The following is a 20126-nucleotide window of genomic DNA, read 5'->3' as shown; positions in this document are numbered from 1 at the left end:
GGACTTGAATGCACTACATCTCTTACTTGGAGACAATGAGTTTTTATGTTATCTATTAGATTTTAGAGGTAAATTTGACAAATGTAGGTTAAAGTGTAACAGTTCTTCTATTTCTAAATACTGTAAGTTAAGTTTTCTAGTTTTATGAAATAAGCTGATATTAATGAATGTCTCTAAAATTTTTTAATTTTGGATATCAAAGTTAGTTGATGTGTTTAATATTGGCATACTTTAACAATCTTTAAATAATTAAATTTCAATGTAACAATATGAATAATTGAAATACATCTTCTATGATAACTAACTCAGTTTAGTCAAAATTACAGAACAAACCTAAGTGATTATTTGGTAATTAAATTAAATATGTACATTTGTAATCAAAATGTATAACAAAGTTACAAACTTTCTTTGAAATTATTGTTGGTGTGAGTTATCTGGCATGGTGTGTATAAATATTTTTAAATATTTTATTCCCGTTCTGATATGTTAATATGGAACTAAAGTAATAAGTAGATAAATTATTGATGATAAAATAATTGATTAATTCAAGAAATTGACTGAATTATTAAGCATTCAATAATTAGTTGGTAATTCTAATATCTGACAGTTGGGACCGGAAATTGGTTATACCAACACGTAAACGGTTCTCTATTTAAACCGGTGTAAAGCAAATTTATTCTTATTTCAATTTTCCTGTACCATGAACAGATATATCATCACACCGACACGAACAATGGTAAGTTTGTATAATAATTTCTGTAACACTTTAACATTTTCAAATTTATAGCAGTTTATAGTTAAAATATAATATTTCTATTTGAAAATGTAGATTTGCATATGATTAGGAATAACAAAGAGTCATTTAATTAATACTACTAGTCTGAACGACTTTTCAATGTTGTGTTGGAAACCCTCAAACCACGTGTTGAATTTGAAATCAAATAGTTTGTAAGATGAGTGTATTTCGAAACCAGATGGGATGTAATAATAATTCTGTGTTTCTTAAATTTCTCTCAGAGACAGAATCTCCGGCTTCGGCACGCAATGTAGCTTTTCTTTAATAATTTTAAAGTGTTTGTTTGTCCTTTTGTAGTGTAGTGTAATGTACAATTATATGTTTATGACACTTTGTTCTTGTCAGATAGGCCGCAATTGACGAAATGCCCCTGAAGATGATCTAGGGATCGAAAGTACTTGGGCAAGATTAAATTAAACTGTGCTCGATATATGCCTTTTATTTGATCAAAGTTCATTTATTCGAGCATTCAACCTTATATTTTTTTATTTATTTGTTCATTTATTAATTTACAGTTTAATAGACTATTTTACCAATTTGTGGGTCTTACCTTGTCTGCTTAAACATTTTATTCATTTTGAAAAACCACAGACATGTAATATTGGCATAATTACTGTAATTTATATCTTCTATCTTTGTTTATCTTTATTAGACAACACCCTAATATGGGTTTATTATTTCAGCATTTATTTAACTTTGTATCGAGACCTGAAGATGCTTTGCATATTGTAGAAAGCGAAACCGGTCGTCTGGATAGTTAAATTAAATTGATTGTAAGTCTAATTTATTATTTCTTTTACCTTTTGAAATGGACTTACACAAGCAACACATTCATGATTTGAAATATTGTTTATTTGGATGAAACCTGGTATGGTACTAATGACACCGTGAAATAAAGTTGGACGAATAATAACAAAACGTGTTCTAATTCAGTACCGCCCAATAAAGGACAGAATTATACAGTCGATCCGCCGGATCTTTGCACATCGTCATCATTCTTATTATAGGAAATAAATCAAAACATGTGAGTCAAACGTATGTCGGCTATAAGAATTATTATAAAAATTAGAAAATGGCTAATATTACAATTGACGTTTTTATACTTCTCTTTTATTTCATTTATTGCATTTAGAAAACTGGATACGTATACATTTATGAACGTGATTTTTCAATTTTTGGAAACCTATAGGTTGTCCAATAACATCTACAGTAAATAAATATTTAAACCATAGTAATAAGAAATTAAAGTATTTTTATTGAATATAAGCAAATATATGGTACTGACATATCGTCAGATGATGTTCCTGTTGTTGGTAAATATCGGTTTAGATTTAAGAAGGTTACAAAAAAGAATAGTAACAAAAATGTGATATGAGAAGACTAAAATGTGAGTAAACAAAAGAGACGTTTTTAAAGATTAGACCTGAACATCTAATAGAAAAAAGAGAAAAAGAACAGTCAGATGAATGACAAGATACTGCAACTCATGGAAAAAAGAAAAAAATCAAAGAACAACACAAGAATGTACAACAATATTCACAGACAAATAAGAACACAAATACGAAAGGCCCAAGAAAATTGGTTAAAATCACAGTGTGAAGAAATATATTTATTGAAAGAAAAACACGATACGTTTAAAATGCATAAACAAGCAGCTGGTCTTTAGAAATTAAATACAGCTAACAAACTGCGAGATCAACAGAGAAACATCATCACAGATAAAAATCAAGAAATTTGCATATGGACCAAGTTTATCAAAGAACTCTGATGATAGTAGATCCCAACAACCTCCATCCCACATATGTAATGACCACTTACAAATCACATCAAATGAAGTGGAAAAGGCAATATTACAACCAAAAGATGGCAAAGCTCCTGGACCTGACAATGCACATGCTGATCATAAAACTATTTAACACCAACGGTACTCAACTCCTAATAAAAATATTTAATGAACCAAGAACATGGCTGAAGTCACGCCGACGTTTATTGCTGTACCAAAGAAAACAAAATCCGTATCCTGCAGTGATTTGCCGACCATCAGCTTAATGAACCATCTTTTAAAGTTATTTCTAAAAATCATACATCAAAGAATATATAGACTGTGCGAAGAAAAATTCAGCCGTAGTACAAAGTTTAGTTTTCGGAATGCAGTGGGTACGAGAGAGGCTCTCTTTAGCATAAAAAGGCTATTTCAACGATGTAGAGATGTGAACTGCAATACATATGCATGCTTCATTGATTACCATAAAGCATTCAGGTTAATGAACAGAAAGAGTAAAAATTGGGACCATTCCTTAGAAATTAAATGTAGCATAGAGAAAGCCAAATCTACATTTCAAAAATGGCTAAGCTATTCAAATGTCATGATTTATTCACACCCATAAAAATCAGGTTACTACCATGTTATATCTTTCGTATACTATTGTACGGAGTTGAGTCGTGGACTTTCACAGACACTACCTGCAGGAACATTGAGGCTTTCGAAATGTGGCTTTATCGTCGAATCCTGAAGATATCTTATACTGGTCACGTTACTAATCAGGACGTTTTATTAAGAATGGAAAAAGAAAAACAGCTGATAACCACAATAAAAACAGCCAAAATAGAATACCTTGGTCACATCATTAGCAACAACGAAATATATGAATTGCTGCAACTAATTTTACAGGAAAAAGTAGATGGAAAACGAGGCTCAGGAAGGCGAAGGATTTCCTGGCTGAAGAATCTATGTATGTGGTTCAACACAACAAATATTTTCAGACCAGCAGTGTGCAAAGTACAAATTGTCATGATAGTCGCCAATATCCGAAACGGGTAGACACTACAAGAAGATCTAAAAAACTGAATATAAATCTACTCCAGTGCTCCATCATCTTGATAATTTTGTTTATTCAGTGTTAAATATGGTTTTCAGACTTAAGTAATCACTTTGTTTTAAAAAATGGTCATACAAAAATTAACACAACGAACTTCAAATAAAGAAATCTATGCATAATAAATTAAAAAATAGAAAACTTGAGCTGGGTAAAAAAGAATTTATTATAACAATAATATAATTTAAATATTTATTGAAGCCTCATACACTATACAGCCATGTAGCCAATCATAAATTTAAGAATTCTTCACTGTCAGAATCTGAGCCACTCATATTACCAGTGTCTATTATGATTGGTTTAATGTTAGTGTCAACCATATTTTTTTCTCGGATATACCACTTTGTAATAATTTCATGAGTATGTTTCACACATTTTTCCCAAATTTCTGTGTTACATTGGTTTAGTGCCTCTTTCCACATATTTATAACAGCATTATCAGAATGTCCATCTCTACCAAGATTCTTATTGTAATATGACTTGCAGTTTGCCCAAATTAATTCAATAGCGTTGAATTCACAATGATAAGGAGGTAGTCTCAACACTTCATGGCCGTGTTCTTTTAGTAGTTCATGCTAACAGATGTTTTGCCAATAAATGCAACTTCTTTATCCCTTAATTCATTACTTATACTTTGCAGAGTAACATGTTTCTCTAAAAAAAAAAAGAACAGATAAGTACAGAATAAACCACACTGTTATAACTAGTTCAATGAAAAAGAAGTAATACTTTGATTTTATAAAACTATAAATTATTTCAAATTAAAAAACTCACAAGAAAATTGACTTAATATCCATTAATGTATTCAGCAGAAATTTTCTTAAACTACTCTCAACAATCTTTTTTACAACATACATTTATATAAAGTATTGATTAAAAAGTACCTTCTGGTTATCATGGTACATGATACCATTATCTTATGGTATATCAAATTCAGATTGAAGAAATTTTTAACTACTTACTTTGTTGGTACATGTCATATACTGTATTACGCACTGCCATTTTTGATCCCTCAGACAGATCAGTTGTTTTGTTTTTCGGACGAGGTCTACTTTTGCCTGGCTTTGAAAGAATGTGATTATTTTCTTTCCTTTTAATAATTGTACATACTGTTCGTCGTTATATTTTTAATGCAGCAGCTACTCTCTTAAATAAAGAATTGATTAATGATTTTCATAAACGAACATACATTTCAATATGTTACCTGTTGAACAGACGAAAATGGCTCCAAAGGCCCTCCATTTACTTTTTCTAATTCGAAATACTCCAACACATTCAACACAAGTTGCTAAGCTTGAGAAGTTAAAGGCTTGCCAGGCATACTCTAAAAATAAAAACCTTTAAAAATATTTCATATTGTCCGTTGACGTAGTTTTAGCTATATTTAAATAATTAATGTCAATTTAGAGGTTAAAAAAATTTATTATTCGTTATTAGCTAATACATGAATTCTTACCTTAATAAATTGAACACGAAGGTAAGGGTTAGTCGTTATAACAACTGTTTGTTAAAAATATGTATATTTAAAGTATGAAAAAGGATTGATTATTTAAATCAAACGAAAATAATTTATAAAAATATTACACTCTGTCAAAACAAAATTTCCAATTGTCATGTCAATTGTCAGTAGACGAATCAATCAGTGATCATTGTTCTATGGCTGTCTTTGTTCAATGCATGGTGTTGTGTATGGACAGGCGGTTTAAGTTAATAGTTTTAGTTTCTGTGAGTAGGAAAGAGACGTAACATAAAAAATAATTCGTGAATAATGTCATACTTGTGCAAAGATCCGGCGGACCGACTGTAATTTTACACTGCGGTGTAGAAAATGGATGCATCGACGATGTATTATTTATATCTGCAAAAAAAAATTAAAGACGTGAATCTAGATTATCATTAGGATATGGAGGGTTCAATTTGTGAATCATGGTTTGAAAAATCTCTTCTTCCAGAATTTTATATATATATATATATATATATATATATATATATATATATATATATATATATATATATATATATATATATATATATATATATATATATATATATATATATATATATATATATATTTACGTGTCAAGTTCAAAGCTACCATACATTTCAAACATTAAAAAAACTTTTTTTGCACATAGTAACAAAAAAACACCACTATGTTACTAGCAAAGTTTTTTAATATTCTAACTCTACAATTCTAAGTTACGGTAAGATCAATAATGTTTTAATAGATAATATATGGTAGCTAATTATAATTTATTCTCTTTCAGCCCTGAAGAAGCCAAATTAATTCTCTTTGGCGAAAACGTTCGGCGAAACAATTGATACACATTAGAGTCTTTCTTGCAGATTTCCCCAATATTTAAGAGTTTACTATTTAACTAATCTGCAAAGATTAAATTTCTTTTCTATATATATATATATATATATATATATATATATATATATATATATATATGTTAGATCACTAATCACGTATTTGACTTTTTAAAAAAGAACTTTATTTGTTACAAATTAAATATTAAATAATAGTACAAAATTAAATTAATTTAAAATGACTACAATAACTGGACTGGTCGAAGTTGCAGCTAAGAGTGGTTCCGGCATCTGAGAATGGTAATTTATAGGTTTGGTATGAAGTGCTGAATTGCTGTTCCCATGAATATTGGCCAACGGTTCGTACAAAGTTCTACTGCGTGCTCAGCGGTTTCTATGGGAATGGGATGATGAAATATGAAGTCGGCGAACTTAAGCTAGTTCAAGGTTAATATTTTCTCATATAACAGCTCCCCTTATTAATGAAAAGTCAATGCCATTGCTTTGACTTTTACAGAGTAATTGGTGTTTCTGCTTCGCTTTCTTGTTGGACATTGGGTCTTCTTCTGAAGGAGGCTAAGCCCTGAAGTTTCTGTCTAATGGAATTTCTGCGTGGTAATGAAGTTGGAGGCTGATCCTGGGACAAGGAGATTGCAATTTTTGGGAATATTTTGGTTCGGTATTTGCAGAAAAGGTATAAGATAACTAGGATAATAATCAGGGATAAGGTTGATATAGTAAATAAAGATAGATGTTCCTCAATAAATGATTGGCTCATAATATGGTCCAGTTCTTCTGAATATTGGTCCAATTTGTGTTGTGCAATATTTAAGTCATCTACGTTGATCTTACTGAGTTTTAGTGGTTTCAATTTTGATGGTGACTCTTTGTCTCAAAATGGTCACAGCATCTGTAGGGTACGTTAACTGGGTGACTTCTATACGTGATATTTGTATATTTCTCAATTTGGTCTCTAGCATGAATTCTGGTACTGCCGATGAATGCAATACATTCGGGAATTAATCTTAAGATTGAATTTGTTTTGATTATTTGTGTAGTGACGTCTTTTCTTGCACATTTGATTGTTACTGGTAATGGATCGGAAATGGTTAGTAACCATAAATTTCGGTCAATTTCTTGTACATTGTAACCTTGTGCCAAGAGCATAGACATCTGGCAAGTTTTTGGTAAGTTGCTGAGAGGTTTCAAAAGCTGGGCTTCACATATAGCATCTGTGTCTATGGGATACGGAAGAATGTCTGTACACATTCTTTGGTTTTGACTGATTTGTTTGCATTTTTCGGTGTCCATGGGTAAAACATATGAAATTGAATCATCATCTCGCGCTATGTATTTATGAACAGTTGAAAGTAAATGATGAAAACCAGTTTGATTATCTAATATTGGTATTGAATATAATTGATACAAGGTGAATATTTCGGGATCAACTAACGGAATTTCGAGAACGAAAACAATTTTTGAATCAAGCTGATAAGCTTGCAGTTTTATTATGTCAATATACTGAGCTATATTTGACATATAAGTGGGTAGAGGCAATACATTATTTTGTAATGACTGTGAGATTTCTTTTAATGCGTCCATTAAGTCTATGGGCGAAATAATAGAACTATGTAGAATTTGCAGGCGAGAGAATGTGATAGAATTTAGTATATCATTTAAATAATTTTCTAAAAATACGTAGCTTTCCATTAAGGACTCACATAAATCTAGTATTTGTAATTGTGCTTGGTAAAAGGAGATGTCATTATTAATGTCCAGAAGTGTAGTCTCGATTGTTTTTAAGTCTTTGTTAAAAGTTTCTTCGTCTATTTGCAATTTTTGAATTGTAGTGTTGAAAGTTCTTATAACTGAAGTGGTAACAGATATTTGATTTTTTAGGAGATTTTCAATTTGAGTTTCATCGGAATTTATCTTATTTATACATTTATTAAAGTATTCGCCATCGGAGGCGTCTAAATTTCCAGTAATAGATTTCCAGATTGTTCCAATACCATTTACTAAACCGCGTTTTAGGCGTTTATTATAAGGTACTGTGTCAGAGGTTATTTCTTTATATTTTAAATTAACGGAGTTTGAGATTTGTTTTATCAGACTAACATGTGTCTGTACTTCGGCTTGAAAGGTAAGTTTTCTCGGTGTATCCACGTTAATAAATTTTTCTAACAGGTTTTCCAAAATTCTGTCATTATTGGATATTGTAGTTTTGATAGGTACTAGTTCTTTGTAAACAAGTAAAGTCCATTTGTCGTTAGATATTCGTATAGTTCCTTTTTCATGAAAAAATATTCCAATTGTGTTATTAATTGGAGTGAGGAGAATTTGGGATTGGACGATAGGAAGGAGTCCATAGAATCTGTAAAGGAAAATTATTCAAAATAAGGTTCGAGTCTGTCAAAATTTACTTTAGAGGTTTGGTTAGTTTTGGGGTTAAGGATAATTGCGGAATTTGTAAAAACTTCTTGAATTTCGAAAGGTCCATTAAAAAGATTATCCGATTTTGATTTAATTTGGGATTCTTTTACGTAAACTTTGTCACCAATTTTAAAATCAGGTCTTCGTTCTGAAATATTCTCGTCGAATCTTACTTTTGCCTTTTCTTTCTGTCTTTCTGTTTTTGCTCTGGCTACTTTGTAAAAATATTCCATGCGATTATTCAGGTCTCGAATATATTTACTCATTAGTGTTTTTTGATTGTATAGAGTTTCTGGTGGTCGGCCTGCAGTGTGCCCAAATATAAGTTCATATGGTGTGAAACCGTGGGTCTTATTCTTTGTGTTGTTATAGCATATTATTGCATAAGGAAGTATAGTGAAGGGATGATCGTTTGGGTTCTCGGCTTGATTTGCTCTAATCATTTCTGAGAGTGTGACATGAAACCTTTCTATAGATCCATTAGATTGTGGATGGTTAACGCTAGAAAATGTTAGTTTAATGTCGTATAATTCGCATAGATCTTTGATTATAGCATTATCGAATTCTCGACCGCAGTCACAATGAATTCTTAGTGGTGTTCCATAGTGTTGAAAAAAGAGTAGGAGTGTCTTGACTACTGTTACTGCCTTTTTGTCTTCCAAAGGATAGGCTTGCGTGAATTTTGTCAATTCGTCACGAATAGTTAAAGCGTAGTTCCTAGTAGGGTATTCGAATATATCCATATTTATTCTTTCGAATGGTGTTTTTGGAGTTTCTGTTATGACTAGTGGTCCACTTAAGTTTTTCCTGCAAATCTTAACTTTTTGGCAAATTTCACATGCTTTTACAAATTTCTCTACATCTTTTGTTAAATTCTTCCAATTGTATTTTTGCTTTATTCTTCTGACAGTTTCGTTTATTCCTCGATGTAAATTGTTTTTACCACAATGGTAATGATCTAAAATTTGAGGGATTTCGTCTTCGCTGGCTGTTTTTATTATATTTTGACAGATTCTTAATTTTAATTCTTTGTCAGCAAAAATATAAGAAAATATCTCTAGGATAGGTAGTTCGAGATTATTTTCGACGCAATATATTTTTGATTCATCGAATTGATCTTTATTTGCAAAAAGTACAAGAAACAAGTGTGATATTACTCGTTCGGAATCAAACGGTAAGGGTATAATAAAATATTTTCGATCTTTTACAGTTTTGCTGTGTACAATATTAATTCTTCGGTTACTATATTCCATGTTTTCTTCGAATATGTCATTCATTATGTTCTCGTGGAGTTCTTCAAGTTTATTTTGCCAAAAAAATGTAACAATATTTTTGTTGGATTTGTCTAATAAGTCCGTATTCGATGTTTCAATTTTAGAATAATCGATTATTGACTTTGTTCTATACAGTTCGATAAACTTGTCAAGTTCTTCGGACATTTTTTCTATATTTTCTTCATCGTCGTCTTCGTTTTCTTGAGTTTCCGTGTCATCTTCATTCGATGCATGTAATGAGATTTTTGATTGAAAGTTTGCACAATCCTTGAAATGGTTAATCTTTATCCTTGAGAGGGCATCTGCATTTCTGTTTATTTTTCCTGCGCGATGTTCTATTTTATAATTGTATTCTTCGAGTTTTAGGCGCCAACGCGCTAATCGGCTTCCGGGATCTTTTATCGAGAAAAGCCATGTAAGGGGTCGATGATCGGTAATCAGGGTGAATTTTCGGCCAAAAAGATATGGTCTAAAATGTTTGACTGCCCATACGATAGCTAATAGTTCTCTCTCTATAGTCGAATATTTTGTTTCGGCACCGCATAAAGTTCTGGAGGCATAAGCTATGGGTAAATCTTTTCCAATAGGGCCTTGCGATAAAACGGCTCCAATCGCGAATGCACTAGCGTCAGTTGGGAGTAAAAATGGTTCCTCAAAATTGGGATATATAAGTATTGGATCTGAAGTTAAAATATTTTTGAGTTCGTTAAAGGCTTCTTTGCAATCAGAATTAAAAATAAAAGGTACGTCTTTCTGAAGTAGTTTCGTAAGTGGTTTAGAAATTTTGGCAAAATTTTGAATAAATCTTCTATAGTAACCGGCTAAGCCTAAGAATGACTTTATTTCTTTGGTGTTCTTTGGTTCCGGGAAGTTTTTGATGCAAGATGTTTTAGCTGGATTTGTTTTTACACCATTTTCTGTTACAAGGTGGCCCAAATATGCTACTTCTTTTCTTAAAAATTCGCACTTGTCTGGCTGTATTTTTAAATTTGCTTTTCGTAACCTTTTAAAAACTTCTGTTAGTCGTGACATGTGATCATGAATAGTGGGTGAGTAGATAATTATGTCATCCATATACACTAAGCATCTTTCGTTTTGTATTCCTAAGAGGATGTTGTCCATTACTCTTTGGAAAGTAGATGGAGCATTCATTAGTCCGAATGGCATGCGGACAAATTCGTAATGTCCATTTTCGACGGAAAAGGCCGTTTTCTGGATGTCTTGTGGCTCGATTTCAATCTGGTGAAATCCAGACGCTAAATCTAGTGTTGTGAAGTATTGGCATCTTCCTAGTTGGTCCAATAGTTCTGATATTTGTGGTAGAGGATAACGGTCTTGTACTGTGAGTTCGTTGAGTTTTCGATAATCAATAACAACTCGCCATTTTTGTTTTCCTGACGCATCTAATTTCTTCGGTACGACCCAGACTGGGCTCGACCAGGGCGAGACACTTTTCTGGATTATTCCTTCTTCTAACATTTTATTAATTTGCGTCTTTACCTCTTCCTTATGTATTTGAGGATATCTATAGGATTTAGTGAAGATAGGTTTAGCGTTGTTTGTTTCGATTTTGTGCTTGATTTCGTTTGTGAAGGTCAGTTTGTCGCCTTCGACATAAAATATATCTGCGTATTCAGTACATATATCTAGAATGAGTTCTTGTTCTTCGCAATTTAGATGATCAATTCTTAGTTGTTCTTTAATTATTCGTGTTCTATCTACTACGGGTTCTTCAAAATCATTTCCGTTGTAGGATAGGATTGTCTCCGAATTTTTGAAAGGTTCGATTGAAATGTCTGAAAATTCGATTGTCTTCGGCATAGCATTAGCATTTAGTACGGAAGTTAGGAATTCTCCATTTTCATCTACATGGACTAATGCATGAGGTAATCTAACTTTTTCCATTTCTTGAGCTGATAATATGGCATCTGTATTTGATAAGTTGCATTTTAGTCTGCATATTTGTTCGGTCCGGCTGTCAATGGTAATTCTGTTTTTTTCTTTTATTCGTTTTCTCTCTGGTCTTTCAAGATTTTTGTCTTGATCTCGGTTTTTTAGGATAGTATATTTTTCATTTATAGGGTTTTGATATTTTAAATTTGATTCCTGTTTAGAATCTGATTTAATTTTTATTTTAGGTTCGTTTTGTCTTGTTTCTGTAGGGTGTGTCGGTGTTTTGTCTTTAGGAGGTGTGTTTGTCTCGTGTCCTACTTTGTGAAGGGTGACAGTTTTAAAATTTGTATGCAACTGTCGGGATTTGAGATCTATTACGCATTCATAATGATTTAGAAAGTCTAGGCCTATTATGCCATCGAAATCAATGTCTAAATTGAAAATAAAGACTTTGTGAGGATTATTGTCAGTGAAGGGAATTAGGACAGATTCTGTTATTAACAATTTTTGATCGGTTATACCTTGAATAGTAACGTTTTCAGGAAATCTATTATGATAATTGCGTGCTGTGTTTTCTTTGAAAACAGTGATTCCAGCACCTGTGTCGATTAAAAGTTTAAAAGTGTTGGTAGCATCGTTAATGTAATATAAATTTTTGGAACTCATTGTATGAAATGGGGTTACATGAATGTCTGTTCGGGAAAATTGAGATCCGGATGAAAGTTGTCTAAGTTGAGTGCTTGGATTTGTTCTTGGATATTCGTAATATCCGTTGAGGAGTTCGTATGATTGGGAGGATGACTTTGATTCTGAAGTGAAAGAAAATCCTGATAATTTTGTGTGTTATTGGTTTCGTAAAAGTTATCAGTTTGCGGATTATTTTCTGTATAATAATTCGTTTCATAGTTTTCATAGTTATCGGTATTATAATAATTATCTGTATAGTAATCGTCTGTATAATAGTTAGTCGTCATTTCATCAGGGTATTCGTTTAAAACATGTGCTCTTTGGAAGTTTGAGTTTCTTTGAATAACAGATGGACGATTTTGATTTTGATTTTGAGATGAAAAGGAAGGTCTCTGTTGGTTGAAATTTGGATTGTTGGAGGAATATTGATTCCTATTAGGATTCTGATTGTTTTGATAGTTGTTAGGTCCATTATTATATTGGTTTTGGTAACCGTGTGGCCTAGAAAAAGTTTGGTTTGGCTGTACGAAACGTGAAGAGCGGCATTCACTATTTAGATGACCAATGCGGCCACAATTTGTACATTTTGTAAACTGAGATGAGGGTCTTCTCATTGGTTGAGAGGATTTAGGAATAGTTAATCTAGAATTAGATTTTTGTTCTTCAAAATATGACAATTGAAGTTCGCGTCTAATACGATTGCTTGCTTCAATGAGATCTTTTGGATTACTAGCCCTAATAATTTGTCCTAGACGGGGTTCTAAACCGGTTAAAAGTGTGTTTAGGGCCATGGTATCGATTAAGTCACATTGGGCAGTTTTTTGATCTGGAGATAAATTTGCTACTTGGATGGAGGCGTGCATTTTTGCATTCAGAACTTGTAAACGGTTAAAGAAAGTTAGAGGAGATTCGTTAGATAGTTGTCTTATTCTTTGTAAGTCTTGTATTAAGGAGGTCAGGTCTCTACTGTCTCCGAAATGTAGATTTAGTAATTGTTTTATTTCTGTATAAGAAATTGGTTTTCTAGAATTAATAAGCTGTGCAGCTTTACCTTTGAGTTTATTTTTTACGTGAATCGTTAATAGAACGCGCTGATCGCCTGTGGTCATTTTAAAAGCACAGTCGCACGCATCTAAAAATGTAGAAAGAGAAATCGGATCGCCTTCAAATTCTGGGATAATAGAAAATATTTCCGAAAGCTTGTATGGTTCGATTTCTTGTTGAGTCTGGGAACGTGTCTCAGGCATTTTTCGAGATATTTTTAAACGAAAATGAAAAATAGAAGTATGGAGAAATATAAAATGTATCAGTATGTAAGGGAAAAAAAATGTGGTGGTATATAAAGGGCAAAAATGTATCAATATAAAAATATCAAATAATATATCAACAAAAATGTATCAAATATACCAAATAAAAATATATCAAGAGAAAATATACCAAAATATAGCAAGTAAAAAAAAAATATGTCAATAAAATATCAGTATAAAATAGTATGAAAGAAATATGTCAATATCAATAATTTCAAATATTAGATAATCAACTTGTATATATTTTTTTATGTATCTTAATTAATTGACTTGCAGTATAGTCAATTTCGTAAATTATTATAACAAAATTATTAACGAGATGATTCAAAATCCACTTACATAAAGAAGAACATCGGGACGCCTTGTTCTCTCTGCTCAGCTACCAGGGGCTTCACTAGGTGTTCCTTCCGTAGATTACAGGAGTGAGGTTGTTCGGAGATGCTTTCTTCTTTAAGGGTTGTCTTGTTCTCTCTGCTCGGCTACCAGGGGCTTCACTAGGTGTTCCTTCCGTAGGTCACAGGAGTGAGGACTTCCGTAGATTCTTTGTTGCGTTAAGGGATGAGAATCCGCCGCTGCCAGTGAGTATACACGTGTTCTAGCAACGTTAACCGGATCCTACTGACTTTGCGCCAATTGTTAGATCACTAATCACGTATTTGACTTTTTAAAAAAGAACTTTATTTGTTACAAATTATCTTGTAAATGAACTATCAATGTTTTTTTGAAAAAAAAACAGAAGTTAGTTTTTATAAAACTCACAAAGAAAGAAAGTACGTAAAAATATGTAAAAGAACAGTAAATTTTATAATTTTACGAAAATACTTAAAATATGGCCCGATAAAATTATTATCACACCCGTGGTGTGATAATAATTTTGCAGCTGAAGAGCCAGTGGAACCCTCTAATCAATTGGAATATTTTTACAAAACAGTGTAGTAAAATGTAAGCGACATTTTCAATACCTCTCTGATGATCCCAAACATATGCTGAAACACGTTTATGAAGGATTGTGTTCTAAATTGTCTAAATCAGAAGCAATTGTAGAAACATGTTTATCAGAGTGTCGAAAGCAACTTGCTACAAGACTATAGGAGAAACATCTTCTTCTAGACAGAAGATTAAGGATTGTGCAAATTCACACAAATAGAACCGCACCTAAAGGAACCTGTAATCAGAACAATATACAAAATGGATGCGGCTAATATTTTTCCAACTATTGAAAGCCTTCGAAGTGAACTGGTTCGAAAGGATATTCTCTTATATTCAGCAACAATACTTTGATGATTTCTTAAAACCCATAATTTTAAGTTAAAATCTATAGACAACGCCAAACACTAATGGAAAGCAATAGAATAATTATTTCTTTAAGAAACATTTCTATCAGATAGATAACTGAGTATCAAAAATGGAATGAAATGTTGTTTATTTAGATGAGACCTGGTGTGATACTCATGACAGGACAGGGAATCATAATTTTACACTGCGGTGGACAAAATAGATGGATCGATGATGTATTATTAATATCTGCAAAAAAAATTAATGATGCGTCTCTAGATTATCATGAGGATATGGAAAGTTTAATTTTTGAATCATGGTTTGAAGAATCTCTTCTTCCGAGATTACCTAAATATAGTGTGATTATCATGGACAACGTATCATATCATTCAAGATGAATTAATGAGAAAATTCCAAATATTACTTGAAACAAATTACAAATTCAAGAATTTTTATTTGAGAGAGATTTGTACTTTGAGGCATCATATAGTAAATAGCAATTGTTGGAGTTTGTTTATAGTAGACAGTACCAGAAGGAATATGTTTTTGATAACTGTACTCGCAGTAATGGGCATACCGTGCTTGGACTTCCTCCTTACTATTGTAAATTGAACCCAATAGAGTTAATATGGACTCAACTTGAAGGAAATAGAAGAAGAAGAAACGTGGCTCCTAAATTTTTGTCTACTGATCTCCAGTTAAATAGAAGAGAAGTTACAAATATCACAGCAACCAACTGGAGAGATGTAATCAAACAAGTAATCGCAGTGGAAAATGACTATGTTAAATATTTACCAGCATTAACCAAATTAACTATAAATTTAGAAGATACAACTGATACTAGTGATATCAGTGATTCTGAGTAGATTAGTAAGTTCTTATTTCCAACTAGGTGTTAGTTGAAACTTTTATTTTTATTGTAATTGTAGATATTCTCGTTTTGCTTATATATCTTTGAAAAGAGAGTACAAATACACTTCATGATAGAACAAAAACGTACAACATTATTTAATTTAAAATAGTCAAAGTACAGGTTAGGTTATTATAAAATACCTACTAGATATATAAAAAAAGATGTTAATAAAAGTTTTAGACCTCTTACCTATTTTTAAATTATTGAGGTACTAAGTCTTCTCTCACACGGTGTCAAACCAAAGTTGTTAATAGAATACCCTGTAAATAATTTAAAAAATGAATTCTCTATTTTTTTATTACAATAACTAACTTATCAGGGATAAAATGTGATCATAAGTTTTAAAACTTATGAGCAGTTGTGTTATTAAAACGTTTGAATACTAAAATACTTGTACATAAAAAATTTGTTTAATTATATGTGATAATTACTTTTATTAACAATTTTTTATAGGTATTATTATTTTACAATAAGTTCTGTTTAGTCGAGTCGGTTAGTGTTATCACTTCCTAGATATATCACAGAAGTTAACAACACCAATATTTTTTATTTAAACTTTATAGAAAATGAAACTTTTTCTTAAATAAAATTAAATAAAAATAAAAACTTTTATTTAATTTAAAATTAGATATCTACGCTACTGTTCAATAAAGTAGTGACCACTCTAACATTGTTGCCATTTTCTAGTATTTTACCCGCTCTGGTTCCTATAAATTTTCTCACGAAATTACGTGTTGACTTACCATGGCATATTATTTATATCTGTATTATTAGTGGATTTCTCGTTATATTTAGCATATTCTAGCTATATACCGCCTTTTAAATAAGCGTTGTTGTATCAACTTTTCTCTGAAAATTTTGCCTCGCAAATCTTTGTAGAAATACCTACATCATAAATAGTAGTGCGCACCGAATATCATAACTATGTGCATGGTGTTACTAAAGTAAGTCGTAAATACTTACAAAGGTGATGAACTCAAAACTGCACTGCAAGATGGACTTCCTATAATCAGGTTATGGAAGATAATCGCAGTAAATAACACATCTTATATCGAGTGAACTAAAATTCAAAAGATGGTAAGGCGAGGCATATATTTGGATGTCACCATCTAAAGCGGAGCTCCCTCTTAACCCATTCACATCCCTCCTATCCGCTTGTACTGTGTTAAATGCTACCAGAATAGATACACCCCGAAAGGCAGTTCCAATGCCCTACCTGGTGGCAATATCGCAAATTTTCCAACTACCCCACACCCCAGAAACCTAGGTGTCCCAATTGTAGTGGCGAGCATGCGGTTGATTCAGCTAAGTTTCAAAGAAGACATCAAAGGCTTCTCAAGAAACCCAACCCGTCTCAATTCAGCATCACATTCCATGCATCCCACTCTATAAATTTTGTCAGACATGAAAACTGGTACAACTCACTACCTTAATACTAATTAACCTATTCTATGACCATCGCAACTAGTGCTTGTACCGAAATATTTTGCCTACCACATAGGGTATAATTATGGGGGTTGAAATTTGGGGACAGAAACTATTGGGGGTAGAGACAGGCCAAGCAAAAAAACTGTACGAACAGCACTCAGGGTCTGTTTGGAGAGCTGGGTCGTGGATAAGTTGAATGGCAAGGGGGTTGGATTGGGGAACTACAACAAAATGAAACAAAAAAACAACAGTAAGGACCTCTAGCCTCTAGCAATTTAAAATGGACTCCGCTTCGAGGTACCGAATTATAACGATTACAACAACTAGTTGTAACTATTGAAATAATTATTAAAAATACAAAAATTGTTTGGAGACTTTTCTAAAATAAAAAGCCAAAATGGTTCAAAGAAATAAATAAAACATTTATTATCACCACAAACAGTTACAAAAATACAGATGGCACAAAAAATACTATATTAGTTACAGAGATTCATACCATAACAAAATAATAAAGAAAAAAAACTTACATAATTATGTCCTATTCGTTTACAAGTGGGAATTGCTACATAACTTACAAATGTTACTGGTCTATAAACTCTGGCAAATAAAAAATTATTACAAATTAAAATTATCTTTTTAAATAATGAAAGCAATTTTTATTTTTTTTTTAAATGTCTATCTTGACTTTAAAATTTAACACAAAAAAAGTTACCTGATTTCACCAGAAAAAAGCACCAAAGTTTTTGAGGGTTGAAACTGGATTGGAAATCTCTTAACAGGAACAAATTCATCTCCGAACTGCTAAAAAGCCTGGGATGACAACCAGGGAGAAACAAAACGAAGATGGAAACAACGATTCTTGTTCCTCACCTTCTGGAACTTCACTTAAACTATAACTATTGACTGCTCAATACTACACATTTAACTGCTACTGTCACTTTATACTATATTATATATTATTTTATTTATATAAAATAAATTCGGACTCCAATAAAACTAAACACGCCTTTAACAGCGGCCGGCCTGAGCGAAAGTGAGCAATTATTTTTAAAATTCATTCTCACAATCTTGGTATAAACAAAACACTTACAACGGTAACGGGAACGCAAAATATCCTCAAAGAGGCTTCGATCAAAGAATACCGACAAAATACGCATCTTGTGAAATATAAACAAACTATAAAATGGTTTAATGGTTTAACTCTAGCGACGCAAATAAAAGGAAGTTGAAAGATTCGGTGTTTTAACGTGTACGAAAGGAAACAGAAATACACTAAGATTTTTCTTTGATATTTTAACAAATATGAGGGGATTTCAATACATATCCAAAGAATTTTCAAATGCCACATGCTTGACACTACCAACTCTCCTGCAAACTCATGTTCTGTCGTAAGACTATGCTCGCTGCTCACAGCAACAAGACGACAATTCTCTTCCCCCTCAATAAACACTGACAAATAGATGGGGTAAATTAACAGAGCATCACGAGAAAACGCTCCTTCATTAAACAAATCCTTGAAAAACACAACATCAAATCCTACCTCTCATCGAAGCCCTTTCAAAAACAAATCCATCCGTCGTACGATACTCCACAATCCATCATCCTCGCTATCAAATATCTCAGGGTAACGACATCTTTATCAAATATTTTATTAAATTATTCTCACACAATATGATATTAATGTAAGGAACAACTAGACACTATAATGTAAAAGTTTTATTTAAAAATCCTTTATAAAAGGTATATAATTAAATAGACCCTCTCGGGCTACATCACAGAATGTTTTTGAACTAAAAAGTCCATCATGAATGTATTACCAGGTGAACATGAGTCAAGTCACTAAATTCTTGTTCTTGTAGTGCCTATCCTTTTCGGATATTGGCGACCATCATGGCAGTCTGTATTTTGCAAACTGCGTCTCTGAAAAGATTTGTGGTTGTTGTGTTGAACGACGTACGTAGATTTTTCAGCCAGGAAATTCTTCGCCCTTCTAGTCCTCGTTTTCCTTCTACTTTTCCTTGAAGAATTAATTGCACCAACCCATATCTTTCACTGTTCCTCATGATGTGACCGACGTATTTAATTTTGGCTGTTTTTATTGTGGTTAACAACTGTTTTCTTTTTTGCATTCTTAATAAAACGTCCTGGTTAGTAAGGTGGTATAGGATATGGTACCTACGTGGTCGGTATATGATATCTTCAGTATTCTACGATTCCACATTTCGAAAGCATCAATTTTCTTACAGGTTGCCTCTGAGAGTCCACATCTCAACTCCGTACAACAGTATAGGAAAGATATAACATCGTAGTAACTTGATTTTTATGGGTACTGATAAATCGTTGCATTTGAATAGCTTAGCCATTTTTTGAAATGCAGATCTTGCTTTCTCTATCCTAGATTTTATTTCTAGGGAATGGTCCCAATTTTCACTGACGTTCGTATCAAGGTAGGTGTATGTTTTTACTCTTTCTATTGGTTGACCATTCACACTGATTCTTTCAATTTGCTGTTCCTTCTTAGAGATCATCATACATTTTGTTTTCTTAATGTTCAGTGAAAGTCTATATCTCTGACTCACTTTTGTGATTCTATTCATTAGCTCCTGGAAGTCTTCATTACTATCAGCGAATACCACCGTGTCATCCGCGTATCTGATGTTATTGATACATTGTCCGTTAATTCGAATTCCGTCTTCAACATTTTCTACTGCTTCTTGAAAGATTTCCTTAGAGCATATTATGTTAAACAGAAAGGGTGATAGTCCCTGTTGTACCCCACATTTGATTTGATATCATCGGATTCTCCTGCCTCTCTACATATAGACGATATTTGATTCCAGTAAAGATTGCTAATAATTCTTAGATCACAGGTGTTTATTCCAATATTGTTTATATCTCCATCAGCTTGTCGTGTTTTACTGTATCAAATGG

The 20126-nt window shown here is 32.3% G+C and overlaps 1 protein-coding gene and 1 long non-coding RNA gene across 3 annotated transcripts in view; one reads left to right on the top strand and one right to left on the bottom strand.

Annotated features, from left to right (window-relative positions):
• The window catches only part of KrT95D (phosphofurin acidic cluster sorting protein KrT95D), a 137730-nt gene that overhangs the window by 97737 nt on the left and 19867 nt on the right, over window positions 1-20126 (top strand). The window lies entirely within an intron of this gene.
• LOC140436878 (uncharacterized) lies at window positions 3851-5468 on the bottom strand. Of its 2 annotated transcripts, XR_011950317.1 has the most exons (3): window positions 4877-5468; window positions 4635-4818; window positions 3851-4326 (listed from the first exon to the last, which is right to left on the bottom strand). It is a non-coding gene; the product is annotated as an uncharacterized lncRNA (long non-coding RNA). The 2 variants fall into 2 exon arrangements; XR_011950316.1 differs by having other exon boundaries at window positions 3851-4818.

Source organism: Diabrotica undecimpunctata, chromosome 3, assembly GCF_040954645.1.
Source record: "Diabrotica undecimpunctata isolate CICGRU chromosome 3, icDiaUnde3, whole genome shotgun sequence".
Taxonomy (NCBI): Eukaryota; Metazoa; Arthropoda; class Insecta; order Coleoptera; family Chrysomelidae; genus Diabrotica; species Diabrotica undecimpunctata.
The sequence above is the reverse complement of the archived record's forward strand: the minus strand, read 5'-3'. Positions and strand labels throughout refer to the sequence as shown.